We start from the raw sequence: 22,290 nt of genomic DNA, 5'->3' as shown, positions 1-22,290 counted from the left end.
AAGCAATATGACAATGATAAAGCGTGTCATAATAAATAGAATGGTGGAAAGTTGCATGGCAATATATCTCGGAATGGCTATGGAAATGCCATAATAGGTAGGTATGGTGGCTGTTTTGAGGAAGGTAAATGGTGGGTTTATGGTGCCGGCGAAAGTTGCGCGGTACTAGAGAGGCTAGCAACGGTGGGCGGGTGAGAGTGCGTATAACCCATGGACTCAACATTAGTCATAAAGAGCTCACATACTTATTGCAAAAATCTATTAGTTATTGAAATGAAGTACTACGTGCATGCTCCTAATGGGATAGATTGGTAGGAAAAGACCATATCTCATCCCCGACCGCCACTCATAAGGAAGACAATCAAAAAATAAATTATGCCCCGACTTCATCACATAATGGTTCACCATACGTGCATGCTACGGGAATCACAAACTTTGACACAAGTATCTCTCAAATTGACAACTACTCAACTATAATGACTCTAATATCACCATCTTCATATCTCAAAACAATCATAAGGAATCAAACTTCTCATGGTATTCAGTGCACTTTATATGAAAGTTTTTATTATACCCATCTTGGATGCCCATCATATTAGGACTAATTTTATAGCCAAAGCAAATTACCATGCTGTTCTGAAAGAATCTCAAAATAATATAAGTGAAGCATGATATATCAATAATTTCTATAAAATAAAACCACCACCGTTCTCTAAAAAGATATAAGTGAAGCACTAGAGCAAACTTATCTAGGTCAAAAGATATAAGTGAAGCACATAAAGTATTTTAATAAATTCCGATTCATGCGTGTCTCTCCCAAAAGGTGTGTACAGCAAGGATGATTATGGTAAACTAAAAAGAAAAGACTCAAATCATACAATACGCTCTAAGCAAAACACATATCATGTGGTGAATAAAAATATAGCCTCAAGTAAAGTTACCGATAGACGAAGACGAAAGAGGGGATGCCTTACGGGACATCCCCAAGCTTAGGCTTTTTGTTGTCCTTGAATTTTACTTTGGGGTGCCTTGGGCATCCCCAAGCTTAGTCTCTTGGGAATCCTTATTCCAAAATCCATCAAATCTTTACCCAAAAACTTGAAAACTTCACAACACAAAACTTCAACAGAAAATCTCATGAGCTCCGTTAGTATAAGAAAATAAACCACCACTTTAAGGTACTGTAATGAACTCATTCTTTATTTATATTGGTGTTAAACCTACTGTATTCCAACTTATCTATGGTTCATACCCCTCTATACTACTCATAGATTCATCGAAATAAGCAAACAACACACGAAATACAGAATCTGTCAAAAACAGAATAGTCTGTAGAAATCTGGAGATTTCGAATACTTCTGTAACTCGAAAACTTGTTAAAAATTAGGAAGACCAGGATAAAAAGTATATTTATCTACTGAAGTTGGAATTTATATTTTATCACTCTCTGGTAAAAAATTATAATTATTTTCGTGAGCACATACTTTCTGTTTTTATCAGCAAGATCAAACAACAATCACCCAAGAAGATCCTAAAGGCTTTACTTGGCACAAACACTAATTAAAACATGAAAAACACAATCATAACAGAAGCTAGATGAATTATTTATTACTAAATAGGAAAAAAGCAAAGAAAAAAAATAAAATTGGGTTGCCTCCCAACAAGCGCTATTGTTTAACGCCCCTAGCTAGGCATAAAAACAAGAATAGATCTAGGTATTGCCATCTTTGGTATGCAATCCATAAGTGGCTCTCATAATAGATTCATAAGGCAATTCAATTTTCTTGCTAGGAAAGTGTTCCATGCCTTTCCTTAACGGAAATTGGAAGTCAATAATTGCACCAATCGTTCTAAGGAAAGGCTCGCCAAGAATAATAGGACATGTAGGATTGCAATCTATATCAAGAACAATGAAATATGCGGGCACATAATGCCTATTTGCAACAATAAGAACATAATGAATCCTTCCCCTAGGTTTCTTAATGGTGGAATCCGCAAGCAAATTTAAAGAACAATCATCAAATTCATGGAAACCTAGCACATCACACAAGGTTTTTGGAATCGTGGAAACACTAGCACCCAAATCACACAAAGCATAATATTCATAAACTTTAATATTAATTTTGATAGTAGGTTCCCACTCATCGTGAAGTTTTCTAGGGATAGAAACTTCTAGTTCAAGATTTTCTTCATAGGATTGCATTAAAGCATCAATGATATGTTTAGTAAAAGATTTATTTTGATTATAAGCATGAGGAGAATTTAACATGGATTGCAACAAGGAAATACAATCTATCAAAGAGTAATTATCATAATTAAATTCCTTGAAATCCAAAATAGTGAGTTCATTGCTATGTAAAGTTTTGACCTCTTCAATCCCACTTTTATCAATTTTTGCATCAAGATCTAAAAATTCCGAATCATTGGGATGCCTTTTAACTAAAGTTGACTCATCTCCAGTCCCATGTTTATAAAGATTCATATTGCAAAACAAGGATTTAATAGGAGTCACATCAATCACTTTTATATCTTCATCATTATTATCATGAAAACTAGAAGAACACACTTTCACAAAGCAATCTTTTTTAGCACGCACCCTAGCGGTTCTTTCTTTGCACTCATCAATGGAAATTATCATGGCTTTGAGAGACTCATTGATGTCATGCTTAGGTTGAATAGATCTAAGTTTCAAAGAATCAACATCAAGAGAAATTCTATCCATGTTCCTAGCCAACAAATCAATCCTAAGCAATTTTTCTTCAACCAAAGCATTGAAATTCTTTTGCGAACTCATAAATTATTTAACACTAGTCTATAATCAGAGGGCATCTTATTAAAATTTCCATAAGAGTTGTTGTAGGAATTACCATAATTATTAGAGGAATTACTAGGAAACGGCCTAAAATTAAAATTTCCTCTATACGCATTGTTACCAAAATTGTTCCTACCAACAATATTCACATCCATAGATTCATTATTATTCTCAATCAAAGTGGACAAAGGCGTATCATTAGGATCGGAAGAAACACTTTTATTAGCAAACAATTTCATAAGTTCATCCATCTTTCCACTCAAAACATTAATCTCTTCAATCGCATGAACTTTTTTACTAGTGGATCTTTCGGTGTGCCATTGAGAATAATTAACCATAATATTGTCTAGGAGTTTAGTAGCTTCTCCTAAAGTGATTTCCATAAAAGTGCCTCCCGTGGCCGAATCTAAAATATTTCTAGAAGCGAAATTCAATCCGGCATAATTTTTTTGTATAATCATCCACGAATTCAAACCATGTGTAGGGCAATTACGTTTCATTAATTTCATCCTCTCCCAAGCTTGTGCAACATGCTCATGATCAAGTTGTTTAAAATTCATAATATCGTTCCTAAGAGAGATGATTTTAGCGGGAGGAAAATACTTAGAGATAAAAGCATCTTTGCACTTATTCCATGAATCAATACTATTTTTAGGCAAAGAAGAGAACCTAGTTTAAGAATGATCACTTAGCGAAAACGGAAATAGCTTCAATTTAACAATATCATTATCCACATCTTTCTTATTTTGCATATCACACGAATCAACAAAGTTGTTTAGATAGGTAGCGGCATCTTCACTAGGAAGGCCAGAAAATTTATCTTTCATAACAAGATTCAGCAAAGCGGTATTAATTTCACAAGATTCAGCGTCGGTAGTAGGAGCAATCGGAGTGATAATAAAATCATTGTTGTTGGTATTGGAAAAGTCACACAATTTAGTATTATCTTGAGCCATAATGACAAACAATCAATCTAACACACAAGCACACAAGAAGCAAGCGAAAAGAGACGAACGGAAAAGGGCGAAGAAAAGGCAAAGGTTTTCGAAAATCGTTTTAGAAGTGGGGGAGAGGAAAAATGAGAGGCGAATGGCAAATAATGTAATGCGAGGGAGAAGAGTTTATGATGGGTACTTGGTATGTCTTGACTTGGCGTAGATCTCCGTGGCAACGGCGCCAGAAATCCTTCTTGCTACCTCTTGAGTATGCATTGATTCTCCCTTGAAGAGGAAAGGGTGATGCAACAAAGTAGCATAAGTATTTCCCTCAGTTTTGAGAACCAAGGTATCAATCCAGTAGGAGACAACGCACAAGTCACCTAGTACCTGCACAAACAATCAAGAACCTTGCAACCAATGCGATAAAGGGGTTGTCAATCCCTTCACGGTCACACGCAAAAGTGAGATCTAATAAAGATAGTAAAGTAAATATTTTTGGTTTTTTTGTTGTATAGATTCGAAAGTAAAGATTGCAAAATAGTAAACGAGATGTGATGTAAATAAAAGAGATGCAATATAATAAGAAAGAGACCCGGGGGGCATAGGTTTCACTAGTCACTTCTCTCAATATAGCATGTATTACGGTGGGTGAACAAATTACTGCCGAGCAACTGATAGAAAAGCGCATAGTTATGAAGATATCTAAGGCAATGATCATGAATATAGGCATCACGTCCGTGTCAAGTAGATCGAAACGATTCTGCATCTACTAATATTGCTCCACACATCGACCGCTATCCAGCATGCATCTAGAGTATTAAGATCATAAGAACAGAGTAACTCATTAATCAAGATGACATGATGTAGAGGGATAAACTCAAGCAATATGATATAAACCCCATATTTTTATCCTCGATGGCAACAATATAATATGTGCCTTGCTGCCCCTACTGTCACTGGGAAAGGACACCGCAAGATTGAACCCAAAGCTAAGCACTTCTCCCATTGCAAGAAAGATCAATCTAGTAGGCCAAAGTAAACTAATAATTCGAATGGACTTGCAAAGATATCAAATCATGCATATAAGAATTCAAAGAAGAACCAAATAGTATTCATAGATAATCTTGTTCATAAACACAAAATTCATTGGATCTCGGCAAACACACCGCAAAAGAGTATTACATCGAATAGATCTCAAAGAACATCGATGAGAATTTTGTATTGAGAATCGAAGAGAGAGTAGAAGCCATCTAGCTAATAACTATGGACCTGAAGGTCTATGGTAAACTACTCACGCTTCATCGGAGAGGCAATGGGGTTGATGTAGAAGCCCCCCGTGATTGATTCCCCCTCCGGCAGATTGCCGGAAAAGGCCCCAAGATGGGATCTCATGGGTACAGAAGGTTGCGGCGGTGGAAAAGTGGTTTCGTGGCTCTCTGCGATGTTTATATGGTATAAGAGTATATATAGGCGAAAGAAGTACGCCGGTGGAGCAACGAGGGGCCCACGAGGGTGGGGGAACGCCTACCCCCCTGGGCACGCCCTCCTGCCTCGTGGCCGCCTCGTGGAGTTCCAGACTTCGACTCCAAGTCTTCTGGATTGCTTTCGGTCCAGGAAAGATCATCGTGAAGGTTTCATTCCATTTGGACTCCGTTTGGTATTCCTTTTCTGCGAAACTCTAAAATAGGCAAAAAAAAGAAACTGGTACTAGGCCTCCGGTTAATAGGTTAGTCCCAAAAATAATATAGAAGAGCATATTAAAGCCCATTAAACATCCAAAACAGATAATATAATAGCATGGAACAAAAAAAATTATAGATACGTTGGAGATGTATCATTCTCTTCCTCATACATGCTTCAGAGCTTTGCTAGGCACCTTCAAAGACTGTGGCCACTCTTGATCAACCCACTCGTGGTAAGAACACTTACGTTCATCCTATAATATTTAAAACTAGATCAGTAACAATTGTAGGGGAAATGGGTTTATAGCAACATAGAAAATCACCAATACTTATTTTGAAAAACAAAAGAAATAGGTTAAGTATGACATATCTTCTCAAAAAGATCAATGTGCAAATGAATTAATTGCTACTGAGACAACAACCAAATTCTGAAACAGAAAAATCTATAATTAACTACAATAACGCTACAAGTTCTTACTCATGTACTATAAATAACAAATTGAACATTTTATGAGTTAACTAAATATAACTGCAACAGCATAGCGACAGTGATTGGATGACATCAAATTGATACTAACAGGTGTGTACATGCACAAATTTTGTAACATATAACTAATAGCACTAAGGCCGTCCACTATGTATGCCAAAACCGGTGTAAAGACAACTGTTGCTACATTTCACACCGGTGTCCTGCACTAGCGAGCCGATGCAACAGAAAAAACCAGGGACCCGGACTCCGGCGCACCTAGTTGCTCCGATGCCCAGATCCTTCGTGCCATAAAGATTTAGTATTTTACTGCTTGGCTGCTCGGATGTGTGGACCAAAGTTGTCTCCACAAACTGCTGACGCGGTGCCAAATAATTTTCTAATGGCACCGCTGATGAGATGGCAACATTTTAAGATACTAGATACAAACCGTGACACTGTCTTAGGATGCGTTTGGTTGAAGGTGTGGTATGAACGGGTTGGGACCATGACAGTGTTTGAATCACATCTAACAAATGATTTGTAACAACAAAAGTGGGGCTAACCTTCTCTGCACATGCCAGGAACTCCCTCCCACTATCCACGGATTCAAACGCAACTAGCTTGACGCATGGAGATTGATGGTGACAACAAGCAGACATATCTTCAGCCACCCCGCTCTATTCGTTGCAACTGATGGTCCTAGGGATCTATAAGAGGAAGAAATGACTCAAAACGATCACCGGGTTAAAATCCTTCATTCCAAGTCATAGCCCGAGAGAGAGAAGAGAGGCATACCCGGGTGGTGAAGGAGTCGTCATCGTCGGAGGAACCGCTAGAGATGTCATTGAAGAAGACCATGGCGACCCCGGCGGTAGGATGCGAGACGGCGAGAGCGAGGAAGCAAGCGAGGAAGTGGCCATAGCTTAGGAAGGAAGGCAAGAAGGAAGGAGGAAATAGGGGAAATGTGACTTGTGGTCAAGGAGAAAAGGGGGTGGGGGAGGGGCGGGGTAGATATTTCGACAGTAGGCCAAAAATCTCAAAATGTGGAGGGAAACTTTGCGTGCCGGCCTATGCATCGCCAGTGCGAGATGAGACGTCGATGATTTGTCCTGGAGACATGCCGCCTTTGGTGGACTCCGCATCCCCCCTACTGATGTCGACCGCGTCCTCGTCCTCGGCGCCTCCCTCAAGGTTGTAGTACTTGTAGTAGTGGCTGCGCCACAGCTCGCATTGGTACTCCACCACCGACTCCTTGATGGACAGACTCTTCTCTACCTCGACCTTGACCACGCGCAACTCCTCCTCCCGGCGCTCCTTGATCTCTGCCGCCTCCTGCATCTCCAGCCCCCGCTCGGCGATCTCATGAGGTAGCAGGTGCTCCATGGCCACCGCCGCCTTTTCGGATGTGGGTTGCATGCTAGATTCTGAGGTGGCCTGGAATATCTTGGCGTGTGCCTCTCGATCTTGGCGTGGATGGCCTCGACCCGGCCCAGGGCGACATCGGCGGCACGGACGGCAGCTCGAGCGCTCTCGGCGTTTGTAGCCGCCGTCACAGCAGCAACCAAAGCCGTCTCGACTGCTGGAGCTGCCCTGTCGGCTGCCATAGATGCCCTCTCGGTGGATGTGGCCGCAATCAATGCAGTTGCGGCAGCACTCTCGGCGCAGGCGGCGGTGCCCGGGGAGTACGCGGCCACCATACGGGCCTTCGTGAAGCATTTCCACGACGTCAACTTTGCAAGAAGGGGTTGCGGGAATGGGGATCGAGATCCGTGGATTCGGGCGTTGCCGGCACTAGAGCAGATGAGCTGGTAAAGCTTAAGGATGAAGACTTAAATAGACCCACGAATTTTCATCGCAAACGGTTCCTACAAAAAACTGTGTGATATGTTGTTGATATTTTTTATTAGCTGTGAAAGACGAATTTGGATTAAAGTGGCAATAGATGATGGTTTAAATGTACGAGGAAATTTGTAGTACTAATACAACTGTCATGTCAAATTTTGGAAAATTTCAGGGGCCATTTGACCTTTTAAGACATTTAATTGATTTTCTAGCCATTTAATGACCATAATTCAAATTTGAACTACATGTACAAGCAACAGCTAACCATGATGGTTTGAAAAGTCATATATTTGTGTACTTGTGTGCGGGTTAATTCCATGTGCAGTAAATTGGATGGAATTTTCAAACATATTGGTCTCACGGCTATGACACAATTAAGCATGGACTGCCATGACATTTAAATTCCAAAACAATTAAAAAAAATCAGAAACACATGAAACCTTGCTTGATGTAATGTCATGCCACCAAGATGATCTGGTAATTTTTTTTGGCATGTTTGAAGGAAGTTTGGACACACACCGCTCACAAACCGAAGCAACTCACTAGAAGGCTCGTGGTTCCGAGAGGGAACAATGCATGTTTGATGACGAACGGGCGATAGCTTCCTCTTACGGGCTTCAAAAAATTTCTACATTTAACATGCACTAATACAATGTCGTGTCAAATTTTGGAAAATTTCAGGGGTCATTTGACCCTTTTTAAAACATTTAAGTGATTATCTAGCCATCTAATGACCGTAATCCAAATTTGAACTACATCTACATGCAACGGCTAATCATAACAATTTGAAAAATCATATTTGTGTACTTGTGTGCGAGTTAATTCCATGTGCAGTAAATTGGAAGGAATTTTCAAACATATTGGTCTCATGCCCTGGACACATGCATGGAGTGCCATGGCATTTAAATTCCAAAAAAAAGATCAGAAACACATGAAACCTTGCTTGATGTAATGTCATGCCACCAAGATCATGTGGTAAAAAATGGCATGTTTGACGAAAGTTTGGACACACACCCCTAACAAACCGGAGCAACTCACTAGAAGGCTTGTGGTTCCGAGAGGGAACAATGCATGTTTGATGACGAACTTGAGATAGCTTCCTCTTACGTCCTTATAATTTTTTCTATGTTTAACGTGCAATAATACAACTGTCATGTGAAAATTTGGAAAATTCTAGGAGTCATTTGACCTTTTAAAGACATTTAAGTGATTTTCTAGCCATTTAATGACCATAATTCAAATTTGAACTACATCTACATGCAACAGCTAACCATAACGGTTTGAAAAATCATATTTGTGTACCTGTGTGCGAATTAGTTCCATGTGCAGTAAATTAGAAGGAATTTTCAAACATATTGGTGTCACTGCATGGACACATGCATGGAGTGCAATGGCATTTTAATTCCAATTTTTTTTAAATGATTAGAAAAACATGACACCTTGCTTGATGTAATGTCATGCCACCAAGATGATGTGGTAAAAAAATTGGCCTGTTTGATGAAACTTTGGACACACACCCCTCACAAACCGGAGCAACTCACTAGAAGGCTCATGGTTCCGAGAGGGAACAATGCATGTTTGATGACGAAGGGAGATAGCTTCCTCTTACGGCCTTCAATTTTTTTCTACATTTAACGTGCACTAATACAACTATCATGTGAAAATTTGAAAAAAAATTCTAGGGGTCATTTGACCATTTAAAGACATTTAAGAGATTTTCTAGCCATTTAATGACCGTAATTCAAATTTGAACTACTTCTACATGCAACGGCTAACCATAATGGTTTGAAAAATCATATTTGTGTACTTGTGTGCGAGTTAGTTCCATGTGCAGTAAATTAGAAGGAATTTTCAAACATATTGGTGTCACGGCATGGACACATGCATGGATTGCCATGGTATTTTAATTCCAAAAAATTAAAAAATAATCACAAAAACATGAAACCTTGCTTGGTATAATGTCATTCCACCAAGATGATGTGGTAAAAAAATTGGCATGTTTGACGAAAGTTTGGACACACACCCCTCACAAACCGTAGCAACTCACTAGAAGTCTCGTATTTCCTAGAGGGAACAATGTATGTTTGATGACGAACATGAGATAGCTTTCTCTTATGGTCTTCAATTTTTTTCTACATTTAACGTGCACTAATACAACTGTCATGTGAAAATATGACAAATCTTGGCGGTCATTTGACCTTTTAAAGACATTTAAGTGGTTTTCTAGCCATTTAATGACCGTAATTCAAATTTGAACTACATCTACATGCAACGGCTAACCATAACGGTTTGAAAAATCATATTTTTGTGTACTTGTGTGCGAGTTAATTCCATGCGCAGTAAATTGGAAGGAATTTTCAAACATATTGGTGTCACGGTCTGGACACACATGCATGGAGCGCCATGTCATTCAAATTCCAAAAAATAAAAAAATGATTAGAAACAAATGAAACCTTGCTTGACATAATGTCATGCCACCAATATGATGTGGTAAAATAATTGGCCTGTTTGACAAAAGTTTGGACACACACCCCTCACAAACCAGAGCAACTCACTAGAAGACTCGTGGTTTCGAGAGGGAACAAGGCATGTTTGATGACGAACGGGCGATAGTTTCCTCTTATGGGCTTCAAAAAAAATTCTACAGTTAACGTGCACTAATACAACAGTCATGTCAAAATTTAGAAAATTTCAGGGGTCATTTGACCTTTTTAAGACATTTAAGTGACTCTCTAGCCATTTAATGACCGTAATCCAAATTTGAACTACATCTACATGCAACGGCTTACCATAATGGTTTGAAAAAATATTTGTGTACTGATGTGCGAGTTAATTCCATGTGCTATAAATTGGAACGAATTTTCAAAGATATTGGTGTGACGTCTTGGACACATGCATGGAGTGCCATGGCATTTAAATTCTAAAAAAATTAAAAAATCATCAGACGATGTAAATATCTGGTGTTCAAAAAAAATGTAAAGATCTAGCAAGACAACTGGCCTCACATGATTGGCACTCTATTTCACGCCTCGAGGTTTGGAAGGTGAGTGGCGCGGGTTATTAGTCAGACATGGTTCTGTATTGGAAACCATCGGCTATTAAGTTCACATACATATTTTGCTGCGGGAATCGTGTGTAATTCAAACTACAGTACTCGTAAATTCCAGCGACCGGCGTGTGTACTGTTCCCGTCGATCTAGATTTCGGCCGCCAATAAATACTACCTTGCACACGTCGTCCCGCCTGCATTCTCATCTACATCCGCCCATTTCTCGCCCTCTCTCTCTCTCTCTCTCTTTCTCTCTCTTAAATATCTGCCATGGTGCCGCCGATCTGCCCACGCGCCGACGAGGAGTCGCTGCCACCTGAGGACGCTCAGTCGAAGAGCAGCGACGAGGAGGACCCCTACACGCTGCCGGACGAGGTTGCGCCAGACCCTCCAACTATGGATTGGTTTTCGGGCCAGTACAATCTTTGTTTGTGGAAGTCGCTGCCGCTGGCTGAGAAAGCCAGGAAAGTGGCGTTCAAGAAGGAGATGGTGGAGGAGGAAGCCAAGTACCAGGCGGCCTGTGAAGCCCGTGATGCCGCTTGGAAAAAGGATGTGGTGGAGCTTTGGTGGCGGGCGTGTCGTCATGTGGAGGATGTGTACGAAGACGGGTACTTCGCGAGGAGGGTCAAAGGCGCTAGGCTACTCATCGCTATGTGGAGGTGGGCCAATAAGCTCCAGCGTGCCACCGACGAGGAGCTCCGGTGTGCACCCAAGGAAATGCCAAGATCGTTCCCGCTCGTCCGCCAGCAAGAGGCAGATCAGTACGTCAAGCGCTGCAAGGTGGAGTAGGCGGAGTACTGCCTCCGCGCTGGGAAGACGTCATGCACCAGGGAGCTACTGGCAAGGGGCTGCTGGAATACTGCCCCCGGGAGGGATTATTAGTTTTAGTATTGTCAATTTTCAGTTTTATGCATTGTACCTAGTAGTTAAGTATCATCACGTATATGTGATGATATTATATGTATTTTGTGATGAACTAATGAACAATTAATATATACATTATGAATTCCATTTTATATCTGGTTTTGTATACTAATTTGTATCTTGCTGTTATCATCCACATATACAGAATGGAAAGCATATATACACACATTGAAACAGAACATATAAGAATGGAAAACAGAGTACACACATTGAAATAGAGCAATATTATGATTGCTGTGAATACATATCGATCCATGTCGAAATGACTCAACAAAATAAAACATGTCTATGAGACCATGACCAACAACCCTTGCCTATGGCAGCTCTTGGCTCTGCCTGAACTCGTGCAGGCGTTCGTCCAAGCGGTCGACACGCTCGTGGTACATCTGGAGCACGATCTCGAGCTCCAAGTTGGCTATTTCATTGGAGATCACCAGCTCGAGGATGCGACGGCCATGTTCCTCTACTATGCCCATGTGGACACCTAGGCCAAGGAGGCGGTGAAGCCTAGCGACCAGCGCGTTGGCATCGTGCGAGCTGCGGACAAGGCGAATGGTGCGACCCATGCGAATGGTGCGGCGGGCATCCGGTGCAAGTACGGCGCGGCCGACCTCTGGGCAAGTACGACACAGAGGGCCTCTGCCCACTCTTGGTGAGGAATGAGGGTACTGACGAGATGTGTACCCAGCTGCGACACCCAGTCGACAGCAGGCAAGCGCTGATGGATCCGCTATTTCTGTGCGGCGTGCCGCGCCTCTTGCTCTACGGCGCTCCAACGATGTCGCTATGAGGCGAGCCGCATCGTATCGGCACAGACACGCCTAGCTTACTCTGTGGCGCGCCATCGATCATGTTGTGCGGCGAGATGCAACCTCTCGGCGCTGACATGCCTTTCTTGATCCGCGGTGCTGAAGCGCCATGCGCCAAGGGTCTGCTCAACCCTAGCGATGACATGCATCATGGCGTCATCCATCGCATTGCCGGGGAGCGCCTCAGCCTCGACAGGCCGTGGCGCCTTCTTGTTTTCCTCATCGACGAGGTTGATGGCAAAGGCAACGCTTTGTTGGGTTGGCATACTTAGAAAAGGTGGATGTGCTACAAGTTGCACTTGTTGCCTCCATGCGCCGTGCGCTGCCTAGGTTTATGCACAATATCGATGGGTGGCGGGAAATCGGTGAGGAAATGGCGGGAAACGGTGGTGTGTTCATAAAATGCCATCAATTAATGGAAACTTAGCATAGAAGGAGCATCGATCTAGCACAAGAAGTAGATGATGATCAGATGATCATTTATCCTAGTTAATTATGCATGTAATAGTTTACTTTGGTGTGTGGAAATGCCATGTGTGTCCTAGCCACCTATGTAATTGGATGTTTGCTTCGTATTACACATATCTTGTTTATGTGAAACGTTTCTGTTCTGTTGGCTCAACACAAACAGTTTATCGGAATGAACTGTATGCCCTCCATTGCACACACCTTGATCTGGCTGAACCATTTCTGTTGCGTTGCCTAATCGAAAACAGTACATCCGAGTGAATCGTATGTCGTATATCGCACACACCTCGATCTGGCTGACCGTTTCTTTTGTGTTGCCTAATCACGAATAGTTCTGTATGCCGTATATCACACACACCTTCATATGGCTGCCGTTTCTGTTGTTCCGCCTCATGAAAACATTTTATTTGAGTGAATTGTATGTCATATATCACACACGCCTTCATCTGGCTGCCCATTTATTTTGTTCTGCCTCATCGCAAACAGTTAATTGAACTGAACTGTATGCCCCGCATTACACACGCAACTAAAATCTGAACCGTGTTTGATGTATCCTTCATCGCAAATGTTTTGCATCTTTTTTGACGGTTTTTTTACATCACCGTTTATGATTAATGCATCGCACATAGTTTCGTCAAAGGGTCTCTGATCGTAGTGTCGTGTTAGCAGCATCCTGCAGTAGTGACGGTCCTGATAACCCACAAGTATAGGGGATCACAACAATTTTCGAGGGTAGAGTATTGAACCCAAATTTATTGATTTGACACAAGGGGAGCCAAAGAATAATTGCAAGTATTAACAGCTGAGTTTTCAATTCAATCACACCTGGAGATTAATTATCAACAGCAATATGATCAGTAGCAAAGTAATATGATAGTTTTGATAGTAGAGGTAACGGTAGAAATAATGATAACAGTGATAGCAATGATTTTGTAGCAAGTGCAACAGTAGCAACAGTAGTAGTAATAGCAAAAACAATATGTGAAAAAATCGTAAGCATTGGATCGGTGGATTCATTGGATGATATTCATCATATAGCAGTCATAACCTATGGCGATACAAAACTAGCTCCAGTTCAAACATAATGTAGGCATGTACTCCGTAAATTACCATACGTGCTTATGGAAAGATGATATGGACATGGTTATGGTTGGTTATAAATTTGTGCTCCATGGAAACATTTGCTGGAAGGAACTCCTAAGTTGAACAAAACATCATGTTTGCATTATCCATAAGATAGCAAAGCTGAAAACTAAAATACTCCATAACATGAAACCTTTGCGTTATGATTTGGTATTGCCCTGCCTTCTTTTATGTGATGACCAGGTAGAGTCGAGGACGACTCCTTTTCAAGAGAGGGGGGATTGTCGGTGTCAAAACCGGCGCATCTCGGGTAGGGGGTCCCGAACTGTGCGTCTAGGCCGGATGGTAACAGGAGGCAAGGAACACGATGTTTTACCCAGGTTCGGGCCCTCTTGATGGAGGTAAAACCCTACGTCCTGCTTGATTAATATTGATGATATGGGTAGTACAAGAGTAGATCTACCACGAGATCAAGGAGGCTAAACCCTAGAAGCTAGCCTATGGTATGATTGTTGTATATATTGTATATCTATCGACTAGCCTGGCCTCGGTTTATATAATGCATCGGAGGCCTAGGATAACAAGAGTCCTAGCCGAATACGCTGGTGGGGAGAAGTCCTTGTCTTGATCGCCAAGTCTTGTGGAATCTTCCTTGTATGCGGTAGCCGTCCAAACTGGCCCATGAGTATACGGCCACGGGGGTCCTCGGCCCAATCTAATAGATCGGGAGACGACGTGGTGAGTACCCCCTAGTCCAGGACACCGTCAGTAGCCCCCTGAACTGGTCTTCAAGTTAGGGACGCTCCTCGATTCTTCCGAACTGTTCTTCATCTTCGGTTGTCGGTCTTGAAAACTGGTTCAACAAATCTTCTCATCTTCGATCTTGAGGATCGCCGAAATGCGTTCGACGAGTTTATACGCCGGGTATCCGAGGAGCCCCTTTAAGTTTCCGGCCTTTATCAATGCCTTATTATTTTTAAGCCACACCTCGGGTTTGAAGTTGTTCCCGGGAGGCAGTGTCCTCTTGCGTCCGAGCTCTAACGCCGGACTGTATTCGAGGTATGTTTTGCAGCCGAGCACCAATGCCGGACCGCTTCCCAGCTCTAATGCCGGAATGTATCCGAGCTCCAACGCCGGACTATGTATCCGAGCTCCAACGCCGGACTGTATCCGAGCTCCAATGCTAGACTATATCCGAGGTGTCATATCACCTTGGTTCAAAAAAGTTTGACGGAGTTTGGCCGAGCTTAATGCCGGAAATGCCCTCTATGGAGCCAGCCACTAGCGCCCGAGTTTTATGCCGGACTGCTTCCGAGGTGGTGCACCACCCCGAATGTGGGCCGATTTTTTGTCAATATTTTTTATTGGTGCAATTTATTCTCTACCGAGATATATAGCCAGTAGCTCTCAAGGTGTGTATCGGTCTAAAACCCGAGATGCACATGAAGGATGACATAAGACCGCTGATCCCAGTAGCCGCTGAGACTCAGGTTGATTTGCAAAATCGGCCTGAGGATCAAGTCCTAGCTCGGCCGAATACTTCGGGACACAAAAGCGGCGTGCTCAGTCCTCAAGACTCAGGTTGGGTGCGGCCGACCAACCTGAGGATCAAAATCTCCTCGGAAACTATATTGCACATAAAATTTTCTGCATTGGACAAGCAATGCAGTAGCCCCCGAGACACTGGTCGGGTGGCAACACCAGATCATGGGATCGATGTGCCCCTTTAATATTTGTAAATAATAAGCCTGAAGCCCAGTAGCCCCCGAGCCTTAATGCGGGCACGGGTGGCCGAATTAAGGATCAATATCCATAGTAAAATCACAAATTATGTGTAATGACTCTATGTATCCAAGTACTTTACGTCATTAATGCTCGGATCCGCATCGTACAAAACTTTGTTGACCGACCATCGGCTTCCACCTCCTCGGCCAGTAGCCGAGGAGTGTTTGTCCTACTTTATAAAGCCTTTGAGGGCAAAGATTTACAACGAACAAGGCAATCTAGCCATACGGTTTTATAAACAAAGGTACGCAGAGAGTTATATTACTGTTTAACAAAAGAAATGTCTTCCAAAGAAAATAGTCCCGCTATCGGTTCCTTTCTTTGGGTTGTCATGCTAAGCATGATCATTAAACCTCAGCTCTAATGTAAGAGCAAAATATTGAGGATTTAGTTTGGGAGGCCAGTTAATAGCCCCCGGTAGTGTTCGTTGACAGTCGGGGTCAAGCCGTAAACACTTCGGCCAATGTTATGAACGGCCCATCATTTAACATAGTCATCGGATCGCTGACCAGTTTACGCTTATTGTGAAAGTCAGTTTTCGGCTTTCTCCACTGAGGTGCTTAATCATGTGAGATGGAAGCACAATCGCAGTGGTTCTCCCTTTGCACGCCTAGCCGAACAAAACAGAACGTAGGAAGCAAGTGCAGCAGCCGGGCAACCCAACTATTGACCGAAGACACAATTCGAAACCGATGCATATATAGCAATATCTGAGAATGTTTTTGCCGAATCCCTAAAGGTGTCCGGCGTTGCACTGCGAGACTAATGCTGGAAAAGCACAAATAGTTTAAAAGTGCCAAAAAGCTTGGAAAACCAAGAAACGTCAATAAAAACATGACGTCCGAATAAGATCAAGTGTTCGGTACCAATCCGAAAATTGGTCTTAGAAAAAAGAAGTGCTTCTGTCGTCCTTTAACATGACACATCCTATCTCAAGACTTCAAGCGGGTCAGCCTACGGCTTCAACCTCCTATCCCGAGGGCGGAGTACTTCTCATTAGGCCAGTTTAGCAAACTAAACTCTAGCAGCTTTGAGAGAGAAATTAGGCTCCCCGGCTAGTGACCGCACACTCGCATCGAAAAAAGGAGTGATAAATAATAATAATAATAGAACTTTGCAACGACTGAGAAGAAGAACACTTATTATAAAACGGCTCAAATAAACTTAAGAGCCCCCAAGTGACTTGGGTAGAAGAATGATTGCATGTACCGAAGTACTTATATCATATCTATGTTCAACCGAACTTTAAACGCGTCTTAACCGACCGTCGGCTTCTCCCTCTTCGGTTAAGGACCGAAAAGTGTTATGTACTCCATCGGTCGAGAATATCGACGGTGTTTCCAATAACCAGGCAATCAGGCCATAAGGCTGTAACAGACAAAGCGCGCTCAGGGAACTTATGCTATATTACTGCGAAGAGTAAGAAGCATCTTCGAAGAAAATAGTACCCCCACCGATACCTTTCTTCGGTGCTCATTGTTATTATGAGACTTGTGCAATAGATTTTTTGTACTCATGAGTTCCGTTGTGTGCCAACCATCATTGAATAACTATAAGAGCGCTAGCTTTCGGCTTCACCCAGCTGAGGTCCGGCTCGGGTGACCCAATCGTGACAATCGCAGAGGTGCTCCCTTGACTCCCTAGCCGAACAATCGGGAACGTAGGGGTAAACACAGGAGCGAGGCAACCCAGCTTGGAAATCGCTTAAGTCAATGTGGTGCATATTGTGGCGTAATACACGAACAAGGAACGAAGTCGTACAAGTATAATCATATGCAACAGGAAAAGCTTCATAAAGGAAGCCCCCAAGTAAACGGGGTATTTGAATTTATGCGTCACAAACAAAGTTTGGACAAGGAATTTTTTTAGAAGTGACTTTTTTCCAAAAAAGAATAATGCTTGGTCGAACTGAACGCAAGTTAGAAATTAAAGCTTTGAGCATGAAAGCGACTTAGCTGGTTAATGTGTTCGGTATTGATGACGCGGTCCGAGCTTGATGCGGGGCAAGGTTCCATCCCTCAAGCCGGTCCCGAGGTGGCGGAGCGGAGAGCTTGACACGCCGAAGTGGTGACATAGCATGATTAATGCAGACCGGCAGAGTGATGCCGAAGTCCCCGGATCATTTTCCTATACACAAAAAATAGTGCAAACCGGAGATAATAGTAATAATGATAATTAAAAAAAAATCGTTGCATCATAAATAATTTATGCAAAGTGAGTAATAAAAGAAATATGGACTGGCGCCAAAGTCAAGTCGATGCAGGGCATCGGCGTGATGCGGTAAAGGCGTGGCAAAGCCTGAATTCGCAGGTCGGTCCGAGCTTCGAGTGCGGCGTTCGCCGGACTATGTACGGAAACTGACCGAACCACCATGCGACTGTCGTTAATGCAGCCACCATTTGATAGACCTGGTTTATTTGTTGTAGCAATCCGAAGGAAGGTGATTCCTAAAATTGGGACCCGCTCCGCACACCCATTGCCTGATGGGCGATAAAATGACGGCATGGCAATGCTGGTAAAGATTGACTCGCCGAGGCAAAGCCCTCGGCCCAGCTAACGTGACGGAGCTGGTCGGCTAGTGATGCCGAAGTGTCCGGAGTAGGTTGATGAAGAGATGGCGAAGCCCCCGGTCCATCCGAGATGTCGAAGCCTCGATGTCAGCCAATGAGTCGAAGTAGGTCGGCGTGATGGACACTAGCTTGAAGAAGCAATAGTGCGGCCCTGTCGATGCAGGTCGTGACGTGGTCGATGCCGGCTTGATGAAGCGACCGTGTGGCGATGCCGGTATGCCCGCTCCGTGTAATCCGTGGGGCGGCGATGTTGGGGATGATTTATACTTCGCGATGCCGGGCTCTTGTTCAGCTTGCCGAGATGATGATCCGAAGAAGTTGAGCTCGGCTCAACAAAGTGACGCCGTGTCTAGCGCAGGTCGGCAGCCGTGGAGTAATATTGCCGGACTGGTTTGACACCAGCATGATGTTGAAGATCATGTTCAAAAGATCTTACAGTTAGTGGGATGTGTTCGGGAACAAAACACAGTACCGCATACAAAACTTCCTTCAAAAGGGATGCCCGAAATCCTGTTAATAAAAAAGATGAACTCGGGTCAGATTCGTTTTCGCGCAGAAAATAGATCCGAAAAGTGATGCACTAATCGGAAGGTTCCCGGAGTTTGGGCGGTCGGATCGAGCTGAAATTTTGAGAGGTGGTAGATATTGGAATTCCGCAGCCGATCAACGGTTGGATCTTCCAAAGGACGTCCGAGCTAGAAGCTGGACACCACGCCCTAAACTCATCCAAATTCCCGTCCAGATTTGACAGGGCTCCGGTATATCATGGATTGCCAGAGATTCCTCCATCGGAACTCGACGAAATTTTCCAGGGTTGTTGTAGACTCAATTCCGCACAATTCCACCAAAGCGATCGTCAAAGTGATACTCGAGGAGGTGGTGGTGGCAGATACGAGTTCGCTGTCCAGAAAAACAGCACGGTCGCTTGAGGGCAATGTTGACGTTGAGCCCCCGAGCTCCATAGATGATTCCTCCGTGATCTTGATAGAGATCGGAGTTGATGTTTGATGAAGGCCCTCGTCCGAACATGGTGATTTGAACACGGGGCGCAATTCTTGGTCGAACCAAGGTGACCAGTCGAGCTGGTGACGAAGATGCCGAAGTCGCAGTTGATCTGCAGGCGAGCCATCGATCCTTTTGTCGATCACACAGCGGAACTCTCAATGAAAGCACCAACGTCGGTGTCAAAACCGGCGCATCTCGGGTAGGGGGTCCCGAACTATGCGTCTAGGCCAGATGGTAACAGGAGGCAAGGAACACGATGTTTTACCCAGGTTCGGGCCCTCTTGATGGAGGTAAAACCCTACGTCCTGCTTGATTAATATTGATGATATGGGTAGTACAAGAGTAGATCTACTACGAGATCAAGGAGGCTAAACCCTAGAAGCTAGCCTATGGTATGATTGTTGTATATATTGTATATCTATCGACTAGCCTGGCCTCGGTTTATATAATGCACCGGAGGCCTAGGATAACAAGAGTCCTAGCCGAATACGCCGGTGGGGAGAAGTCCTTGTCTTGATCGCCAAGTCTTGTGGAATCTTCCTTGTATGCGGTAGCCGTCCGAACTGGCCCATGAGTATACGGCCACGGGGGTCCTTGGCCCAATTTAATAGATCGGGAGACGACGTGGTGAGTACCCCCTAGTTCAGGACACCGTCAGGGATGATGAGGACATATCGGTCTTCAAAACAATACCAATCATCTCTGGACAAATTGCACGTTGTGAAAAACAAGTACATGATCAGATGCAACACAATTCAAAGGTGAAAGCTACAAATGAGGATTGCATTTTTTGCATGGATATTATCTACTTCCCTTCTACATATGTTTTGCAGATCAAAGAGAGTCGAGGACGACTCTTCATCAAGGGAGGGAGGATGACGAGCACATGGGTACATCATACATCACATTTTAGAGAAGTGCACAATTTAGTTGGAAAGAATTACTAAGCCGAATCAAGCAAACACATGGCCAGGTGAACGCTAACTTTAAGTTCATACCACAATCATGAACTTAGGTAACTTTCATCTCCATTGTTGTTGGTTGAACTTAGGTATCAAATGGAAGAAATCCAACAACCTATGAGCTTTTGGAGCAACCGCTTTGGAGGAAAAAGTTTGGAGAAAACAAGTTTCAAGTGAAGCTGATGCTGTCAGATTTTACCTCTGATGTTTCTTTGTACCACACCCATATGATGGAGATACGGGGCCATAGGGGTATATCACCAGAAGCTCCATCAAATTATCTTTTCAATGCAAAAAACCTCACATCATTTGGAGTTGTGAGTCAAAAGTTCTAGTCATTATCGTGGAAGGTGTCCAGGCTGTTAAGACTTCGCGAATTTCCGAGGAGCTCTGCAACAACTCCCAAAGTTGACTGCTTATTCACCCAAGGAAGCCATGCAAACCTGCTTACTTTTGAAACCATTTTCACACCTAGCTAAGGGGGGTTGTCCCTGCTATAAAACCCCATCTCCCCCATCCTCTAGGAAACCTTTTGTCAAACCATTCAGCTACAAGCTTATGTAGCAAGACTGCTAGAGAGATCCGAGAGATCTTGCTACCTTTGCTCTTGTGAGTTCATTCGGATTCACGAGAAGGAGCCTCTGGTTCCCCCTAGTTCATGTTCTACGGTTCCGGCCGTTTTGTGTGGATTAGTCCCGGTTTGTGGTTCTACGATTGTTCGGACAATGGGTTGGAGTTCTTGTAGCTTCGGTCAGCCATCCCCAACGTACGGGTTGCATCCAACCTCAGAAGGTATAAAGCTAGTTATCCCGGCTGCTTGCAGCTAGTTATCCCTCCCGATTCGATCCTACGACGTGAAGATCGGGCCACCCTCGGGCATGAACTCGTTCAAAGGGTTCCCGCCTATCATCTGGCATCAGAGCCTTTGTTGACATGGTAGGAACTGTTATCCAACTTTATCTTGCTATCATCCCTTTAGATCGAGTCTTTTTCATGCTATATTTTCTGTCCTAGAAGTCCAAAGCCCCACCAAAAATAAATCCAAGCCTTGTTGGTGCTGAGATCTTGTTGTTGCATACCTTGCATGTTCTTCATCTTTTAGATCTGCACCAAGTTCATCTTCATAATTGCTTTCAGATTTGGTTGTTGTGCTCTGGAAAAAGAGAGGAAAAAAAGAGTGGAAAAAAGACAAGAGAGAAAAATAAAGTCTTGTGTAAGATCCAAAAGTTTTAGCTTGATAGAAAAAATTTCAGAAGCTTGTGTGTTGTGTTTTTCAATCTTGGTGCAAAGGTGCAGCAGATCCATCCACATATTTTTTTTGGTTTGCATCAACTTGATTTCAGCACAAGCCCCTTTTTGTTTAGCCCACCGAGCTCCAGCAAAAACCGAAGCTAGTTCTTTGATCCCTGTCTTTCAATCGCTTTAACACATCCGGGAGAAGCATAATCTGATGTGAACTCATAAGAACTTTGGTGAGTAAGAGGTGAGGTTGTGTAATTCCACAAAAAATATCCTATTCCACTTTTAGCCCTACTAACATGGCAGAATCTACACCAAGTGTGCGTCGAAAGAATCATGGAGAAGGAAATTTTTTGGCCACCCGCGCTGATGTGCAACAACTCGAGAACAACATACTACGAGCCATGGAGAGGATGCTTCACGAGCATCTTCCAACAAGTGGTGATAGGGTTCGACACCGACAATACCCTGTTGCTCATGAAGTGCAGCAAACAAGACATGCTCGAGAGCATGATGTTGCTGCTCGTGGGTGTGTCACTAGTACTCATGAAGTGCAACAAAGAGGACATGCTCGAGGGCATGTTATTTCTTCTCGTGGGCGTGATAGTGCTGCACTTGAAGTGCAACAAGGATGTCATGCTCGAGGGAGAAGT

Source organism: Triticum urartu, chromosome 4A (genome assembly GCF_056163025.1).
Source record: "Triticum urartu cultivar PI428250 chromosome 4A, HENAU_Tu73, whole genome shotgun sequence".
In the NCBI taxonomy this organism is placed as follows: Eukaryota; Viridiplantae; Streptophyta; class Magnoliopsida; order Poales; family Poaceae; genus Triticum; species Triticum urartu.
Note: the sequence above shows the minus strand (reverse complement) of the source record.